The sequence below is a fragment of the Meleagris gallopavo genome, chromosome 11 (assembly GCF_000146605.3).
Source record: "Meleagris gallopavo isolate NT-WF06-2002-E0010 breed Aviagen turkey brand Nicholas breeding stock chromosome 11, Turkey_5.1, whole genome shotgun sequence".
In the NCBI taxonomy this organism is placed as follows: Eukaryota; Metazoa; Chordata; class Aves; order Galliformes; family Phasianidae; genus Meleagris; species Meleagris gallopavo.
This window is the reverse complement of record NC_015021.2, coordinates 14,019,978-14,034,426: the sequence shown is the minus strand read 5'-3', so window position 1 is coordinate 14,034,426 and position 14,449 is coordinate 14,019,978.

Here is a 14,449-nt window from a genome sequence, read left to right as displayed (position 1 = left end):
TAGGGTGGCTGCCCACTGCAGAACAGTGTCATTGGATGGAACATTTTGGTGGCTGAGGGTCCAGCTCCATTGCCTTCCACTGCTTGCTGCTGGGGGCTGCACATGTTCCCTGCTGTGATGGGACATGAACATCTGATCTCCAGATGCACTTATCCATCCTTAATATAGGACAGCCCTCTGTGTCCCTGGTGCAGCCATTCAGCACCAGATTTCTTGCAACCTGGTGAAGAATGGGACAAGGGAATGCTAGACCAGACTACAAAACTCCACAAGGTCTTGAAGCTCCTTCTGCTGGGACAGTGCATTTTTCCAGAGACTGTTACGGAAGGGCTCTGTAAAGCTGCAAGAATGATTCAAGACTGACCATCATCACTTAGCCTCAACCTGATTGCACAGGCATGTGTGCAGAGTCCTTTATCAGCATCACTGACTAGGAACCGTGTCAGAATAGCTGTCATTCAGACAGAATGACACCACCTACCCATCTCCCAGGTTAACTGCAGTGTCAGAGCTTTACCTGGCACAGGCACAGGTGGATTGGAAGCAGACATTGGTGGACAAGCCCTTGAGCAAACCAACTCCCTCCTAACAGAACAGAGCCACACTGCTGAGGCTTTGCAGGACCTGTGTGCTACAGCAGGTATGGGAGGAAGGTTTCATTTCAAGCAAGAAGCATGGTAACAAGATTTGGCTTCGACTTTTACTGTTTTGTTTTTGCTGTTTTTTTTTTTTAACTTTGGTTTTCCTTCTTTTTACTAAACCCCACAGAATTGTGTGAAACAGAGAGCTCAAAAGCTAGGTGAAATTTTTGCCCCAGGCTCACAACATGTAAGATGTGTTCGTGTATGTGAGTATGCATGTCTTCATACGCACAGATGAGTCATTCATCTTGCTCGTGTTATTTCCGGGAGGGGGAAGTGAGGTGTTTTGATCCAAGGTGGGAGAATGCAACACAAAGGCCTCTGGCATGAGAAAGGGACTTGTGGGGTGTTTTGTCCAGTGGTGGTGGGATGGGAAGGGAACCTGCTGCTGCTTTCCTAAGTGAAGGAGTGTGTATGCATCCGTGTGCTCCCATGCCTTGGCTGGACAGAAAGCAGCAGGCGTCTCCTCTCCCTTCCCTCACTTTCTGTATGTCACTGCAGGCAGAGGCAGGGCTCAGAGAGGAAACCGCAAGTGATCTGGGCTGCCGAGACTCAGCAAACAGCAGAACGGGCTCCAGGTGCAGCTCGCTTGCTTTCCAAATAGCCTCATGCATTTCTGCTTGTCCTTTTGCTGGGGAAGTATCACTGCTGGGACACCTGCTGGGAAATGCCTCCTTCCCTGCCTCGTCTGCCATTCCTCCTCCATCACCTTCCCCAGTAGAGGCTGACCTTTGTTGTCTTCTTGTTGTCCCTTCCTATTAAACCTAACCGGTGGCTGGCAGATTTAGGGCTGACAAAAAGGTGTGTGCCCAATAAAATCTGACCCAGATTGTCACCCGTGATTTGTATTGAGCCCAAGTGGGACCGTTCCCACAGCTCTCAGTTGTTTAATTCAGTGAAAGATGAATTATTTTTAATCATCTCACTCCTTCTAGATCCTGGCTGGGGACAGTACCGTCTATATTATCATATATTAAAATGGAATTGAGGTTGAAAATACACATCAGCAAAGCAAGATGTTCCTGGGGTAATTTATGGCTCATCCGGCAGCAGAGACCAGCAAAAATCCAGGAAGGTGTGTGCTGCAGATCTGCAGCATCAAAGGGTGCAGACAAGGTCTGAATAAACTTTGTAGGCCAAGATCCATTGGAACCAGCATCATGGGAATTAGAGGGGGCCCAGAGCTGGCTCAGACCTTTGGTTGCCACCAAAGCTGTCATCTGTGGGAACCTAGCTGTGGCCAAGAGGGGAAGAGTGGCCAGCGGAGCTGGAGGTGACACTCTCTGCACTCTTGATTTTGTCACGCATCCTGTTCATGTGGATCAGGTGCCTCTGTGCTCCCAGTGGGCACGTGGATTCTTTGTCTCCGTGTTGAGTGTCACCCATGTGGGCTGCCCTGCCCCACAGCCTGGCTGTTGTTACGACATGTGATGTGTTTGGAAATGCTCACTCAACATTTGGGCTGATGTATTTCCTCTTGTGTCTTTTGGGGTTTCTGTGACTCCTTCTGTGAGGAGACGAGTGCATCTCCTCACATTGTCCTCCTTCTGTCTGTGGTATACTACTTTGCAAAAGCCATTGACAAATTCATCTTCCTGCACGCTCCTGGATATCTCTTCAGAATCATGGAATCATAGAATTACTAAGGTTGGAAAAGACCTCCAAGGTCATCTTGTCCCATCCACCTACCACCCGTATTTCCCCACTAAACCATGTCCTTTAGTACAACATCTAAAGATTTCTTGAACACCTTCAACAACAGAAATATCAGAAGGAGAGATATTTTCAAAGAGCTCTCAATATCAAGAAGGAAACTGCCTCTGCTCAATTCTGAATAGCCCTGCAACCCTCCCTCTGCCCTGTCCAGGAAGGGGAGATTATCCTCTGGGGAAGCTGCCGACTTCTTTTACCAGTGCCATACAGAAGATCTGCATTAGTGTCTAGATAGACATTAATTGTGTTGAAGATTTTCATGTAATTCTGGAAAATCCAGTTTACCCTCCAGGCACAAAGATAGGAAAAAGGAATTATTTTTAACAAGTTATTTCCAAGTAGTATATGCCAATATACCTTCAGAAGATTGACAGAGGAGATGGAGGACCCTGACATGTTGGTCTGATGGTGATGAGAGATGTGGTAAACAATGGGTGTGATTTTCCTAGTCTTTTTGAGGGTTAAGAGGAGGTCAATGCACATGAATGCAATAAGAACATTTGCGGAAGGTGTTCTGAACAGCCAGAGAGCCTGGGCTGATGCAACTGCACAAGAGCAGGTAGTTGTGGATGCATAGTGTTCTGCTCTGAGCCTAAGGCCACGGTAAGAAATGCATATGTTTGTGCATAAGGTCTTTATTACAATGACCTCACCCATATGTATACATTTTAATCATGCCACTGAATGCCTGCTGTGTTTATTTTTAATACAGTGCTTGTTTTGATGTTACAATTGTGATGGTGTGGAACTAATGGCAGTGACTCTTCATCTTAGGCCTGAAAACCAGAGCTGAAAGTGAAAAGACACTTTGCATTACTTTAAAATACAAAAGGGAATGTCCCTGGGCAAATTAGTCCTTCATTTCCATTCTAGACTGTAGTCAACTGTCTGCTGCCTGGAGTCCACAGCGCACCAGAAGCTCTGGAGGTCACCCGAGGTCCTTTCTCCTGCAGTGTCCTGCTGACGACCGATAGGTGATGGAAAGGCAAACAAAGCTTTGGGGGAATGTTCACTTATACCCTGACCTTCAGTACGGCCTCAAGGGCAAAACACAGTCTTTGTGAGCCCTGAATTTTATTTGACATACTGTTGATTCCCTCTTACTTGCCTTATATAGCTCAAAAAAATTCCCCAAGATGAAGGCATACCCCAGATCTAGCAGAGCTTTTCATTAGCCATCATTCTGATAGAGCACTTCTACAGGAAGAGTTCTCACCAGCTTTTCGTAGAGAAATGTTAGAATAGAAAAAGGAAAAACTGAAAGAAGATCAGTGGAGATGTTGGCAGCAGGTCAGTGTGATGGAGCCCCAGGAATACTGAGGATCTCTGCCTTGAGCCTTGTGTTCTTCTCCAGAGCATTGTTTCTGGGTCTGCAGAGATCTCACAGTTTTGCAATGCATGATGCGTGCTACTGATAGACAAGGCAAGCCGGAGAGCTGAAGGCAAGCTGCCAGCCTTCTCTTCACTTTGAATGCCCTTGGCTGTCCCGAGACTTGTTCCAAAACATTTAAATTGCTTAAGTGTGCAGTGATGTGTTTTAATTAATACAGAAAATGGGGGCAGTAAAATACAGGTGCCTTCAGTATGCATTTGGCCGCGTGGTTGAGGCACAGGTGCTAGAAAGCCAGGAGCACCTGAAGCTGCCTCTGTGCCCCCAGTCTCAATGGGGATGAGGGTACTGTCCTGTAGGCACCCAGGACACATGGAATCATGGGGAAAGTGAGTATAGCACACAGGCATTCATGACATCTCAATGCTCTGTCTAGGAAATGAGCTCTGCAAAATAAACAGTGAGTTTATTATTAAAAAGCAGCACCTGGAGACTGAAGGCTTCTCATGATACACTTTGCAAAAAGTCTCAGTAAGTGGTGGAAGTTCCTCCAGAGTCCTCTTTACAAAGTGAAGCAAATGATAGCATCACAATAAGAGACTGCTCCTCATCATGCAGGTGGGAATCAAAGCCCAGGAAATATGGAATGAAGTCAGGGCCTCACTTACACTTACTTACACTTACCCTGTCTAGAGTGTAAGTGAAGGGGTATTTCTGGATCTATTATTTTCTCCAATAGGGCGATGTGGAAAATAAATGTGGAAAACTTCCTGGGCCATAATTAATGTAAAAGGGATCAGATGATTTTGGAATTTATGATGACATGTGGATTAGTAGAAATTCCATATTGGCTAAGAAGAGGACAATCTTAAGCATCTATGTCCTAATCATGATTTTTTAACAGTGGGCCTATGAGGTAGTTGGACTACATGACCTTTAAAGGTCCCTTCCAACCCAAGCAATCCTATCATTCTATGGTATTATAATTCACTATATAAATACATTGCCTACTGATATGTCAGCACTCCTTCCTTTGGAGAAATACTGGTATTTTAAGCAAAAGCTCAGCCTGCAAAGTAGTCAGAAGATCTAGTATTAACTTACCTGGCCAATTACTCCAGATTTGGAAATAAAAGGTCAAAATCTCAGACAGCTCGGAATGGACTAAGACAATTACTGTGAGAGGCTTCTCCTTAGAAAGCCACCTGGCTGGATCCTCTAAGCTCCTCAGATACCCAGAATTTGAATGGCAGCTGGGAATGGCTTCGATTTTGTAGAAGTTTTATTGGGGAAATTTGACCTGCACCTGCAATTAGTCAGCTTGAGTTTTACCAGAATGGTCAGTTCCTTAATTTAACGAGCATTCGAACAGTGATTCATTTCAAAGTAGAACTTGGTTATATTGCTGCAGAAAGAAGAAATGACAGAGGGGAACAAAGAGAATGAGGAAATAGTTGTTTTAGGCTGAAAACAGACCAATATGTTCCTGGAAGTAGACTCAGCCTCTGTGCAGGCCTGGCTCATGCTGAGGGAGGAATTCCTGCGTACAGTTGGATCTCCTGTTCCTACCAATTCTCTTGGCTCTATGGATCAAAGCTATGCAAGGCTGCAGGTACTGCCCAACACCACCTGCTGGATTGCACTGCAGGCTGTAGCCATGCAAGGAATATTTTCTATGCATTTCCTTATTCCGTGAAAGCATTAACACATTAAATACTTGCATAGAAATGTAATAATAATAATGATGAACGCATTCCTGCCCAGTCTTTGGCTGTTCCTCTGACATAATCTGTCAAAACCATAAATTCTTTGCTCATGCTGATGGGTGTTTAGTTCTGCAGCCTGACTGAAGTCAGCAAGAGATGAAAGAGTTGCACCTCTTGCAAGGTGAAATCCACCCATTCTTGATCAAGTGTATGCCTTCCAGAGTAATAAAAGCAGTGTAGCAACTAATCCTGTAAATAGGAGATCAAGCAGAGGAATGAGAAAGCGTTCATTGCCTAGCAAGAAGGCCTGGCAAAGCTCACAGTGGTGAAACCAATGGAAATGTTGCAAACTTTCACCTAGAATAAACAATCTGCATCAGCTGGAAGTGCTTTCCATCGCGCTGGTTCCCAGGAACAGGATTGCATCATTTTCTTGACAAAAGGCTGCCAAAATCTGTAGCGACATACTAGAATCCCACTGATTAGCCAAGCTCTTGGCACACTTGTCTGGCCAGAAATTTTTATTTATTGTTGCTTTTTTTGGTAAGAATTGCTGGTAGATTAAAAATGGGAGGCAGGCAACACAAATACATATTTATTTGGGTGGAGGAGACTTTGGCTTTAGGGTAGAATAATGCATTGTGTTACGTGGCAGCTTTCTGTCAGAGGACCTCAGACATGAAATACCATTATTAACTTCCCAGCTTTGTCTGTGGCAGATGAGACATGCTCCATTTCTCAGATGGGCAAAAGCTGGTCAGAGATATTAAACTCCAAATGCTCTCAGATCCCCTTGAGTCAATCCTGACTTGCTTCCCCATGGCTCTGACCACCCCCCTCTGTGTTTTTATGCTAGCTTCTGAAAGCTGCCTGCAGCACTGCAATTATTAGGCACTCTGGTCAAGGAGCTTGTGGCACACCAGATTCAGAGCTCGGCAGCTCTGGTTTTCTAGCTGTTCTACTGTGTTCTATTTGGAAGCAGGGACATTGTTTCTTAATGTTTTCACTTCCAAATTGACCTACAGTGGGATTTTTTAAATTATTTTTAACTTTTATTCATGAATGTTATCTTCCATTTCATGTTTGCTCTTCAAGCCCTGTCTAACCCATCAGTTTCAGTGGCTGTTTCATTCTTGCTCCTCTGGGTGCATACAAGCTCAAGGTGGGAGCACCTCTTTCACCCATCTGATCTCCCACAGCGCCTACTTCTTCTTTTCATCCTTCACTGCTCATGTCACCATCCTCTCCCATTCAAGGCATCCTTTCAGACACACTTCCTTTTTCTCTGAAACTCAAGCAACGCAACAAGAACTGAACTCAATGCAAGTTAAGCAGCAAAGGCAAGGTTTCCCTCTCTCTCATCTCTTTCTTTAGCATGGCTTCCTTTGGGAATCTTGTTCACAAGTTTTTGTCATTTGTGACAGAATCTTAAGAATGGAGCAATGATGTAATACATCCAGGGTGAAGTGTGAGTTGGGAGCCAAGTATAGACAGGCACACTGGAGTGGAGGGGAAGGAAACGGAAACCTCAGACACAACTGGACATGCAGCAAGCCCTTGCAAAGCCAACTGGCAGACCCATCTTCCAGGGGGCCATCTGAAATCAGAGATAACTCTGAATCAGACAATGAACTTTGAGAAGGGTTGAGCCAAATGGATTCCAGCTGGACTCCAGACTCTGATAAGAGGGTCCCTCCCCTGGGCCGCAAGAGCATCTGTATCCCGAGCAGCCTCCAGGCTGCCTTTCGTTTCTCCAGGCTTCTTTACCCAGTTTCTAGGCCATGAGCTAGCAGGAGGGGACCCACCCACTTGAGACTGTTGGTTTTCACTGGTCCAGGGACATTTTCTTTCTTCAAGGAGCTCTGCAAAGTAATTTTGCAGGAGGGGAGGAGATCCAGCATGACTCAGCCATGTTTGAGAAACAGAGGAGAGAAATGAGGAGATCCTAGAGGTACTTCCTTTCTAAATACCTCAGAGATTAGTAACGCTTTGCTATACCTGTAAATAGTTTGCACACAGACATGAATGCCAACAACTTCTCTGGAAAGCTACACCTCACTGCCACTTGTTTTCGTAGCGCATCTGTGATTTTTCAGCAACCACCAAACAAAGCCAAGAGAAAATAAAAAGATCCCTGACCTTTCACTGCTCTGATTTCCTAATCATTTGGATACCTTTAATCCTTGACTCAGTTACAGGGCACTGTTGTGAAATAGACCCACAGTCCAGGAAAGGGCTGGCATAAGGGAAATAAGTGAAACATCCTCAGTGCAAAAAATAAATAAATAAGTAAATAAAGGGAGAGGTACAAAAAGGAGATCACCTCCGGGGGCTCACAACAGCACAAATTGCACTGACGCAGTGCTTGGAGATTGTTTAGTGCATGGAGATTCTTGCTTGTCACTAAAGTGGCCGTGCAGAGTGGTCAGACAAGTCAGGCAGTGAACGCATGTACATTAATATTTGCTGTCACTGAAGTTGCAAAACAAAAGCAGACAGATCATTTCAGGACTTGGCCTCCTTATCTCCACCTACCACGGCCTATAAAGTTGCATAAGAAAACAGGACAGAATGGGAAGAAATTTGAGATGGAAACCTGAAGAGAAATGAATTAGCTGAAGCAACAACAAGGGACAAAGCTTCCCCCAGAATGCAAATTCAAGGTAATGGCAAAGTAGTTCTGTGCAAGTCTCCAATCCTGACTTCAGTTCCTTCCCAACTTAGGCCAAAAGAAGTTAAAATTAAGGAGGCTTCTTTTGTGGTTTGTCACATACTCTGTGATTATGGACACTCAAAAAGCTCATTCTACTACAAGATTCAAGGATGTGCATGCACCCTGCTGGAAGACTTCCTTGTTTCATGCACATAATTCCAGTATGCAAAAACATAATGACTGAGAAAAAGAAGGAGATGTTCCCCTTGTGGCTTAGTGGTGACAAAAAGGTTAATCATCTCCCCAGCAGGGTCACACTAAAGCCCATGCAATTCCCAGCCTTCACCAAGCAGCACAGTGGGAACAGGGGATGGGGTTAGGGTTAGGGTTAGATCCCTGCAGAGGTCTGGTGTGTGGCAGAGAAGATGAAGAATCTCCAAAAGGCTTTTGGTCTGTTGGAAATCCTGACTTCATCTTTAAAAAAGTGGAGAAATACTATTTAGGAGCCATGAGCATCTATTTAGTGACTTATCAGAGCATGGGACAAGCAACTCACTGGTGTCTTGCCAGGTAAGCAGCAAACAGCATAAAGTCATTGCAAACAGCTTTCCTTGAGCTCCATCTGTCAGGTAAGAACTGGCACGGTGTTTGGGACGTTGAGTTCTCCTTTGGTTAAGAAACACCAAATGCAAAGCTCATTAAGGAGAGAAACAGACGCAGCAACAGCCAACTTGCTGCCTTGTGTTTGTTAATCTCCCATTAGCGCAGGTCAAAATGAGCTGTGTGGAGAAACATCCCTGTCATGACATGTCAGACCTGCAGAGCCGACTGAGTCCCATAGGCAAAATCTGCTAGGATGGTGCTGGCTCCAAATTACCTGGGCTGGTGCTATCTAAGTGACTGTGGGCAGCACTGTTGTGCTCTGCAACCCACTCTGGTCTCAGCCTGCAAGAGATGTACACATGGTACAGCCTCATTGGCTTTGGATGAGGCCCTGTTTAGTGGTTATTCAAATATGGTGCTGTCAAGGAAGGAGAGTAATAGTGGTGTAGATTGAGAGGGGATTAAAAGAAATGTCGTGATTCAGCTGTAATTTCCATGACGAGGAATGATGCCACAGAAAACGCCAAGCAAAATGAGGTGGAATGGGCTGTCTTTAGGAGATTGCTGTATTTATGGCAATCGGACACCACTGCTGTGCCAAATCTTAAATTGATTGGGTGCTGTGGATTTCTTCATTAAATTCGTATTATCGAATTGTTGTTTGTTGCAATTTGCAATGACTCTCTGCTTGGCTATTTTTAATTTTGCTCTGTGTGTGCACGACCCTGGACAAACAGGACAGTACATGAGTGTGCATTCTTAATGGTGTGACTGATTTTCTCCAATTTCTCTCATTTCTCTCCTCCATTTTGCCTTTGTGCTTCAGTGTGCCAGCTGCCCCATAGTGCCTCCAGACACTTTCCCTCCCAGTCATTAACGCAAAGCTGAGAAGCTTTAAGCAAGGATTTTCAGGTGTCTTTATAACTCCTTTTGGCTGCTAGGTGTTCCCAGGAGGCTGCAGATCCTGGAATCTTCCACCCTGGCAATGTGCCCAGCCCATCGCAACTGCAACTTTACTGAGATCTCTATACCGGAATTTTGCAGCTGTTCAGAGCTGTCCAGATACCACAGCAAATGGTTTCTGCTCTCTGAGTCAGCCACTTGCTGCTATAGATGATGCACATCCCAACGCTATAAGCTTTTTCCATTATTCCTTACCAGAACCACCTTCAGAGTTGGCCTCCTTGGGATTGAGATGAAGAAATGAGTGGAGTTTGGCAAGTGTGCTACTTATCTTTATTTTGCTAATGTCAATGGTTTTGACAGCTGGTCTTTAAGGAAGGTATGTGGAACTAGCAGGGTAGTGGAGAGCTGAGATCTTAGAGCTGATGATTGGGTCACCCTACACTCCATGCTGCTCTTTTGCATGACACTTCCCAGTCTGTCTGCACCTAGCCCTGGGCTCCCTCGTGTCTCTTCTAACCTGGGGACATATCTCTTTGAGAAGTGCACTATCTGTCTCATGTGTTATAAACAAGGAGTCTGGTTACAGGCAAGTTCTTTACCGGGTTTCACATCTTGCACAAGGTGAGACCAAGACGTCTGCATTTGCTTTCATAAATTTTTGCTATGATTTGGAGCATTCAGAGGACAGCGTGGCTGCCAGAGCAAGTTGAAACAGGCAGCATCTGAGACATTCAGTTCAGCACGATACCATCCTGCTGCCATCCTGCGCCCATCAGTTGGTACCCTTCCTTTTGCCCCAGGACCTCGCAAGATGAAAAGCACATTTTCACCTCTTAAGTCTCCAGCCTTTCCTCCCGACTCAGCCAAAGGGCTCTCACTGGGAGGTGCTCCCCGTGGTACTGGAATCTAAATAATCCTTCTGAACTGCTTTCCGACAAAATCAGGAAACCAGATTCTTCTCCAACATGCACACACACCTGGAGGATTAGGAGCAGAGGTTTTGAGGGATGGTAAAGTGCTGCTCTGTCAATTAGAAACACTATGAATAGAATTCCCTGTGCTCTTGTGGGGCTGTCAGGTGTTTCTTGTCTTACCTATGACTCTTTCAGTAGGCTTCTGCTGGAGGAATGCACCTGGCTCTCTAGACTGCCATCCACAGACCAGCCAATGCATATGCACACACCTGCCTCAAACGTGACAAGAATGAGACATGCCATCTATTGCCAAAGGTTTATTCGGTACCAGAATTATTGAAACTTCCTTAAGATATGCAGGAACACTTCCAGATTGCAAAATGAAAATCTCTGCCTGGAATCTCTGCATTCAAACTAGGGGAATATCCCTTTAAAAAACTCTTTGGCAATATTACTAAAGGCCCAAAGGCCAAGTTGATCTTCAACATAACTCCACTGAGTCAAGAGAAATACACCAGGGATAAAGTTTGGCCTGGTAGTGAAAACCACAGGCAAGTCAGAAGGATTTTCAGAAAAATCCTGACCCAAAAAATGCAGTTAAATTTTGCCCTAGAAGGAATAATTTTCCTAACAATAATGGATGAAATTAAATGCTCATCAAAATTGTTGCAAGTAAATGAGGATGAGATGATCAGCCTCATATAAGTTACTTCCTTCAGCAGCAGTATTTCTGCTTCATCCCTTAGCCTTTTTTCTTTCTTTAATTCTAAATCTCACATCATTCCTGTTGACTGTTCTAGATTTACCACCTCCTTTGTTCGATCTTGGCTTGCTAGAGCCACAGACAATGTATTATGGGTGCTAATCCCAAGTTTACCACTGAGTTGCTGTGGGTTTTTGTGAGTTTTCTGGGCCACCATCCTCCAAGTCCATCTCCTCCAGTATATCAATACATTAACTTCTTCCTGTGTAATGCTAGAAGTTAGTACGTGTTGTTATCTTCCAGGCCTGTAGTCCTCAGATTAAGGCCTTGCAAGTATTCACAAGCAACAATGCCTGTTAGCACAAAGACAAAACTCACACAGAAGACTGTGCCTGAATATGGGACTTGCTTCCCGAGAGAGGAGGATGAATGACCACAGAATTAATCTCTTTCAAAGCTCCGTCCAAAACTCATTTGTTGTGTTTAACTTGTTCTCAGCAAGTCCTAAACACACGCTCAGAAACAAAGAGTAGAAAACCCAACTGCAGTTGTTCACAAAAACAAACAAAACCAAAACAAGAGCATCTTGCCAGTGTGCTATAAAATCACTACCAAAAAGCCCTCTCTAAAATAATGGAGTTATTTCACTTGAAGCACTGAAAAGGAAAAAGTAAATAAATAGAAAGGACAGATGATATTTTTTGGATATTTATCAGGTTGGGAGATGTTACCAAGAACTCCCAGACTTTTTCATTGGCTTCCTCATCCTCTCACACGTTCAAAGAGGCATCAGCCTTTCTGAATTATATTCTTCTTATTCATTTATGTAGTTCTCGGTCCTGGAATTCATTGCTGTAAGGAGACTAGAAACTTCCTCCCAGCCCCAGCACTTCAGGGATCCCTGGCTATCGCTCCCTCAGCTCTGTGTTTATCTCATGTTTGGCAAAGCACATCTTGATCTAAATCAGGCCTCCCAGGAGGGCAGCCAGCTTGGATTTGAAGGCATCAGGAAATATGAATCCTACCCTGACCCTGGAATTCATCCCAAAGATTAAACGTCTTCACTGATAAAGGGCATGCCACTTTCTTATTTCAAATTACTGAGCTGTGGTATGCTTGTCATTACCCCTTCCTGGTGCTAAAGACGTCTTTTCTACCAACATACCTTTCTCAAAGTGCTTAAACATTACTCCCCACTTTGTTTTTTGGGGTAAATTTAGCAGATTGAACTCTTCAGGTCTTTCAAATTCCTTTTTAAAATGCAGAGAACAACACTAACGGGGAAAATATTTGTCTGGTTAATACTGTGAATGAAAACAGTACTGTCCCTACTGCTACTGGCAGCTCTGCTGTTCATCCATCCATCCAGAGATCCTAGGAAGCCCCTTAGAAACAGCATCGCATTGGAAACACAAGTTAGGCTGCTTGTCTGACCCCATTATCCTTTCCCAAATCCCAGCTTCGCCTTCCAGGATGCGGGTTGTCCATCTGCATGGGTCAGCCTTATCCTCTGCTCCTCTGCGTGGTGTCATCATGCAGCCCAGTGACCTGGATCTCTCCATCAGCTGCTGTTCTACTTGCCCAGTGTCACCTGCAGGTTTTGGCAGCGCTTGTTGCAGATCGCCTTTCAGATTGGTGATACAAGCACTGAAAATTACTGGATGCCCTATCAGTTCTTTGGAGAAGTGCCCTGAGTGCCTCCCTAGGGGCTGCTTATATGGAAGACCTTTAATCTCACATCCCTAAGCCATGCAAAGTGCATGTTACTGATGTCATTTACTCTTATTTGTTATGAGAATGTGTTAAGTCAACCACCTTGCCAAAACTATCACATCCACAGAGCTATTTTTCCCAAGCTAACTTTTAACCTCTGCAAAAACTGTAATTAGGTTTGTTTGAAAATCTTGATTTGGATGTGAAAAGGCTGAGTCAACAGTCATGAATAATAGTCACAGCTTTTAGCTCCACTCAGATCAGTTCCCCAGCAGCTTCACCACCATGTCCACAAGCAGTTTCATCTTATTGTCACACATCTTTGCTTTAAAGCCTTGTTGTTCCCTCGCAATGTGGAAGATGCTGTGTTCCACTCTACCATCATGAGCCAGGTAATGGTTTCCAATGGGTTGAAATGCCCCAGCGTGGTGCAGCTGCTCTTTATATGTGAAGGTGGGGGAGTTCTGCGCTAGGAATAGCATGGGTATTATTTTTTCCCCTTTCTTTAACCTCTTTTACCCCTTGTTAAGCACTTTCAGACCCAGCCTCAGGCTTGATTTATTTTTGAAAGGCCATTTATAGCCTTTGTGTCTTAAAAAGAGTGAGGAGAAAAAAAAAAAGAGGCCGCTGATCTTATCTTTAAAGAAGGAACCACGCACATGCAGACTCTGTAAGTTTGCTCACCTCTTGGTCCCCCATAGGATCCTCCCCACTGTGTCTGCAGCACAGAGCTCCGCTCCCCTTACTGTGCCCATAGCAGTGCAGGGTGATGGTTTCCTTCTTCCTAGGCTGGAGCACAGAGAGCACATCACTAACAGAGTAGGGAGCAGCCCACTTTGGTGTAACCCCCCTGAACTTACAACTTGTTGCAGCCCTTAGTAAACTGCATCTGTAATGAGCGCTGGGGAAATGGTTCTTAAGCAACTATCTGCCTGCATCCAAGCACCCCAACTTTCCTCTTGGCTTGGGTTTGGTGCTTATTGATCTTAATTTTCCTTTCCAGATGTTCTGATAATGCAGGGCTTTAAATCAGCAGCCTCTCCGCTTGAATTTGCAAGCATTTACTGAACTGTTTGGTTAAGGGACCAGACAGAGGCGTACATCAGCAGGAGGGGATATGGTGTGTTTGTGGCTAAAGCACCAAGTTCCAAATCACGAAATAATCAGAACTGACTCAAGAGTCCAACCTGCAAAGCTCAGTTCTGCATCTTCTTCTGCACCAAGTTCCAGCTCCCCAGCTTGTCCCAGAGCTGGCAACCCCAAAGTGATGGCATCCCCCTTCTGTGAGCTGCTGTGTGCACTGAGCCGCAGCTATCTGCAAGGAGAGAAATAACAAATTCCATCCCAGTTGAACAGCACCACAAACGATGTGCAATATCTGATTCCCAGATGGCAATGTTAAAAACAGAAGGCAACATGTCTGGGAAAGTACCTGGGGCATACCTGAACAATAGGAATAATAGAGATGTAAGAAGAAGATAGATCCTTTCTTTTTTCTGATGTATGCATGCTTTGTGATCACTCAGGAAACAAACAAACACCTTTTTTTTAGCTTGTTTTTTTTTTT